Genomic DNA, 6,009 nt, shown 5'->3' with positions numbered 1-6,009 from the left:
AGGATGAAATGAAGAAAAATTAAATTGATCAGTTCTAGGACTTGGTTCGTGTGATGTTCAATTTCCTGCCTACATCAGTCCCCCTCAGGGAAAAAGGAGGAAGCCTCCTTTTATGGAAAAACACCAGTAAATGGCCATTAGTGAACAATCCTATACAGATATAAGGTGTAACTTGTAACAAATTCTTAGATGAACAATATATAACCCTGAAGGAACTAGTGCAGGACATTCTTGAAGCAATTCCCGATTGGATTAGATTTCGCTCTTGTCCATTCCATAGGGTTGCACCCTTGGTGTCTGGGTCATTATGCAATTTCATTATGCAATTTTTTTCCCAGTTCTTCACCTGAAATATTCTTTAAGCAGTGAACCAAATCTAGAAGACAGACAGTTTGAGAGCATGGGTGCGAGCCCTGTACTTGTGAGGGAGGAAAGGGAGGGGAAACAGGAGAATTTGGAAAATGATGTGTTCAGTGTGTCTTTTCCTTCTGCTGGTTTGTCCTCTCTGGACAGTTTGTTTTGCTGCTGAACACATCATATAAGAAAAACCTATATGTATTTGTATTATAGGACTAGTGAAAGATGGGTATTCTCTCACTGCTGGAGAGAAAGGGTTTAGAGGAATTCCATATATCTTGATGTATACATTCTCAGAATGAAAAATTGAAATTAAGGAAAGATTTCTAATTTTAATGTAGTCAAAAAAAAAGAAGGAATTTAATGAGAATTCCCTGTTGATAAATGCTCAGCCCAGTAAGTCCACCAGGTGAATTCCCTAGTGGAATTCCGTGGGGAGTGCAGTGAGCTTTCTGGCCGTGCGGTCCTGGGGCGCCCAGCTAATGCTAGTGCATGGTGAGGATGGAGCACTGGTGGAAAGCTGCCTTCTCTGCTCAGGCTGTTCCGGTACACACTTAAAGCACACGTGAATCCCACAGTCTGGCAAATACGAGGTGCAGAACTGTCCCTCCTGTAGGATTATTAGGCCACTGCCTGGTACGGTGACGAGATGCATTCATAGTCAAGAACATTCCCCTACCCTCTCTGATGGCCCCATCTCACAGAGCTGGCCATGGCAGCAGCTGAATGAGAAGCAAAAGCAGAGCAGATCCTCTGTGATGTAGAACTCACATTTCTTCTAGGATGTGAATTTTTTGTTAAGTGTGAACTCACAAGCAGATTAATATGTCGTTTTCTCCCCAAATGCCTTCTCTCCATCCTAATTGTAATTCACTTTTGTGTCTCAGTGGACCTAATCTGGAGCTGCATTTGCCTAGACCACTCCTCCTACATAACTACTCCTACATTTATACAGTCCTAAAATGACATGTGGCCCTTGGAAGGCAACCCTGAGGCTGATGTGGCCCCCAGTGAAAAGGAGTTTGACACCCCTGGCCTAGACCTTGGTGCTCAATTGCACAATACATACATTTTCTTGAATGCAGCCTGCATCTTTTCCTCCTTTAAAGAGGCCTCTGAAGAAGGACATTGCTGTAGTACTGGTGAAAAATTACCCAAGCAATAATAGCTAAGTTGTGTAACAGTAGATGCACCTTTTTAAAAACCTTTCCAGCTCTTTACAAATTGCCCACTTTATGTGCATGTGTCTTTTTAGCCATTTTTACTCCATGTCAATTTACTGATCACACACACCTGTGGCTCGTTTTTCAAACTAGGCTCCATCATTGAATGTTGCACCTGTGAAGACACAGAGCCGTGCAGTAACACCTACCCATAGACTGTGTGAAAGCTGAGGCCCGACAAAGGCTCTCTGAAGTCCCAGGAGAAATTGGCAAAAAAAAATATTTCAGGCTTGAAAACACAGTTTATAAATTAATTGAAGCAAATACTCCAAGCGCCGTGTATTTGTGCAGCATCCAGCCTGGTATCACCTTGATTATGCCCGGAGGTCTTGAGTCCTGTTATTGCATGTGACAAGCCCAGGTTCTGTTGTTTTATTTATAAACAATATCATTTTTCCCTTTTTCCATTTCTTCATATGAACAATTTTTAACTTCTCTCAACCTAGCTAAAGATTTTCCCCTTTTATGAATATTTATCTTCCTATCTATCATTATCATTCCTGCTCCAGCAGGGGGATTGGACTAGATGATCTTCTGAGGTCCCTTCCAATCCCAAACATACTGTGATACTGTGATTTATTAATTTGGAAAAGAAAAAGATCATTTTAAAGAGTTAAATAAACAATACATCCTAGTTTTAAACCAACAAAGCCATAATACTCAGTACTCCAGGGTTGAACCCAACAATTCATCCTCTGTAGCTCCCAGGACTTACACCAGCTCTAAAATAAATGGGCACAGTCCCAGATACTGAGGCTGACTTGTTATCTCTATATGTACTTTTCAGATAACAGACATTAAATAATTCACTATACAAAGTCTTATTTCAATTAAAATGGTAAAACTGATAAAGAAGTTTTCTTTACTTTTGGGAACAGATCTCTGGCTTGTAATTGCATTAATTACAAATACACACAGTTGAAAAGTTATTCAAATGCAAATTTTCTTAATGAGAAGAAAGCAACTGGGAGTATAATTTTTAGTTGTTGCAGTTAATGAAAGTATTTGATTTTGTTTTAATTGCACTTCTAATAAAATAAAGTGCTCTCACAGTGATGAGATCTCGCTAATGCAGCATCATCTAACAGCAGTGCTAGAACTTCCGAAGGTGGACAGATGAGCCGGCGCTGGGCCCTCGCTGGAGATGAGTGAAGCAGACGATGCCGGCTCCCAGGCAGAGCTGTGTGCAGCGCTCAGCAGCGTGCTGAAGGACGTCGCCAAAGTAAAGCACTGGGCAGACAATTTATGCCTTAAAAATACAAGCAGAAGAGTAAGCAGAGTGATGTCTGGGCCCCACTGCTTTTATAACTTGGAGTCACGGAGGAGGGTGTTGGGAGAGCCATTTGCAGAATGTCTTGTCCAGTCTGTCTCTGCTCTTCAGTGCTAGAATCATTATGAAAATATCCACACACAAGCTTCTGGAAGCATCCCCAAGTTTTAATTAAAAACCAAATAAAAATTAAGTTGGAAAGAGCTATTTACCTCATTCTTTTCACTTCCTTGTTTTAAAATATGTTTGTGCACTGCAAGAAAGTAATTTCCCAGAAAGGGGTGTGCTCTCATGTAAGCAGCAAGTGTTTACAGCTCATGTGTTGAAGAACATTGACCTTGTCCACCCCTCTGTGCACGAGGCAGGGTCAGCTACCCCTGAGCCATTCCTTATAGGAGCTGGTTCCACCTTCAGAAACCTTTGGTGGTGATGGCTTTCCAGGCAGGGACTGAAACTTGGTGCACTCCTGTTCTCAATGAAGTTATCATGAGGCAAGAAGCGAGGAAAAGGAATGCCTTCTAAAACTCTTATCAAACTTACGCAAAGAATTGACATCTTGCAGGCTATGTTAACCAAAGCTAGGCACTTTTAATTTTTTTTTTCTTGGAAAAATGTTGTTTTTAGGTTTTTTTAACCTTCAGGTAGTTGATACTGTTAATACAAAAGGGCTTGGACTTCCTTAAAGATTCCCTAATATTTTATCAAACACTGGTAAGGAATTGCAGTAACTTATATTCAAAAGGATTGATGTCAAAATGGATTTCCCTTCTTCTCCAGACTTCACTCCCTCCATTTTCTTTCTATTCTAAATTATTATTAAAAATAACGAAGTATATAAATATTACTGTGTTACTCTTCCACCTTTCAATCGTGCATTGGAGATGGTGTCTCTGAGGGAGAGCAATCACCTGGAAAAACAGCACACAAAAGCCTGGTGGCTCAGAGGCAGCGTCCTGCACCTCTTTACCCTTCAGTCTGGGAGGGTCGGAAGAGAAAGGATGGTTTGTGTTTGGCAAACCCCATCACTGGAAGAGCCTCCTGGTACCCATGAGGGTTACCCCTGTGACCCCGGTGTGTTACAGTTCCTCACCTGTGCACTCAGAATGCCAAGCTTTCAAACTGCTTTTGCAATTTAGAGTGAGTTCCAGAAAGGCTTGGTCTCTATTAGCAGGCAATTTAGAAACAGCAAAAAGGTAAAATGAATAAAATAAATGGGAATGTTTTCATTTAATTATAATCAGCATAGTTGAAGTTGTGATAAAAGATTCCCATAATAGATCTCAGCTGCTCACATCATACACATTGAAGAAATCTAGTTATTTTTAGCATTTTAACAGAATATAATTTGGTACAGAGACAGTGTTAGTTTTATAATTTTTTTTCAAAGAAGCAAGTGTTTCAGAGGTACATACATGGCAAATTAATTTTTCATAGATATTATGCATAAATGAAATTTAGAGAAAAAATATGCATATCTTAAGTGGAGTAGATTCACCGCAGAATCCTGATAAGCTTTCACGTGCTGTTAATTTTCCTCTGAGATGGAAACACTACCAAGCAACAAAACCAGATATGTAAACAAATCTTCTCAGAGTAGAAAAGAGAGTTTTAAGATTAAAACTTCTAAGAGATTTTGGTCCCAAGCAACAACCTGTAGAAGCCTGTGGAGATCTCGGAGAAAAATTTAACAGAATCCAATATATAAGGCCACTCACAAGACAATCTCCATGTTTTACAAAGGAAAGACAAGGGTTACAGGAGTGAAGTAAAGGATGAGGCAGGAGCAGGAGGGAAAGGACATAGTCCTGGGAAAGGAAGGAGGGTATGGTCAAGTTCAGGTCAGAAAGGAATGAAAAGACAGAGCGGGAGAAAGGTTAGGGGACTGTAGGTGGGGGGTCTTTCCAGTTTTCCTTTTGCATCTCATGTGTGCATGAGGGCTATCTCCTGGGCAGCTCTAAGCACTTCACCCTTCTCCCACAGAAGCTCATGGACAGGTGCTGTGACCTCCTCCATCCACCCTGGGGCACAGGGCCACAGCTGTTTTTTCAGGTTGTTTTTTTTCTCCAGAAGCACCCACACTCATTTGATAGCATTTGGATGAATGGCTTAGAATACTTCTTCATGTGCAAAGGGTAGCTGGTTTAAGTGCTCTAAAATCTGCATGTTTACTTAATTTTGAGTGCCTTGTAGTGATGGAGGTCCAGAGATGTGTTTTGAGAACTTGTGAGCTGGGCTTCTCCAGAGGTAACCTTTGGAGGAAGCAAGAGCAAGATTTTCTTACAACTGTTGGATTCCATGAATGTTTTTTGCTTCTTAAATACTATTTCTGTAATGGGATGAAAAGAAGAGTAACAGGATCTTGATGGCCAGGATGGTGGGCGTGACTTGTGCACTGGAAAACAGTGAAGGAGATAAAGACAGAAGGAGACATCAGTTTGCTTTTAAGTGCTTACTCTTACTGTAGCAGTCACGCCATGAAAAGTCACTGACATCTTGAGCTACGGAGCCAATTTTTTATTTTCAAATATAGTATTTCAGATACAACCATAATCTTCATTTTGCCATAACAAAGCAGAAGCTTAGGGATGGGAACTGGGCATTTCTAGCACCTGTGCAGCCAGTGAAGAGTGATATGGGATCCATAGAGCCACTCACTGGAGCTGGGGGGATGTTTGTGACCATGCCCGTGAGCTGACCTGTTCCTTCTTTGTGCAATATTGGCAGTGGTGTTTCGCCCTCCAGTAATTGCCAAGGAAAAGCACTGTCTGGTTTTGCATACATGAATTGCATCACTGTAACCACATCTTAAATGGATATCTGTAACTGCTTAAAACTCCATTCGCATGTACAAAACCAAATGTAAATGCATTCTCTTCAAGAAAGAGTAATTCACTGCTGAAAAACTCTGCCAAGGCAGTAAACGGATCCCAGGCATATCTTGTGCCCTTTCAGACTGGGAAAGTCAACAAATATTATGCGTCTATAAAACCATGAAATGAAGAGTTATTTTAAGTTCTCAAATAACCTTAGTTTTACCATATTTGAACAATGACCCAATAAACACACAACTTCTCTCCTTCTGCCTTGAAACCTGCACTGAAACAGAAGCTGCTTATGTTTTCCCTGTGCTCAGGCTTGCCATAGTCCAAAAAAGTACAC

The sequence above is a fragment of the Streptopelia decaocto genome, assembly GCF_964273445.1.
Source record: "Streptopelia decaocto genome assembly, chromosome: 3".
Lineage (NCBI taxonomy): Eukaryota > Metazoa > Chordata > Aves > Columbiformes > Columbidae > Streptopelia > Streptopelia decaocto.
This window is presented reverse-complemented; position numbering follows the sequence as displayed.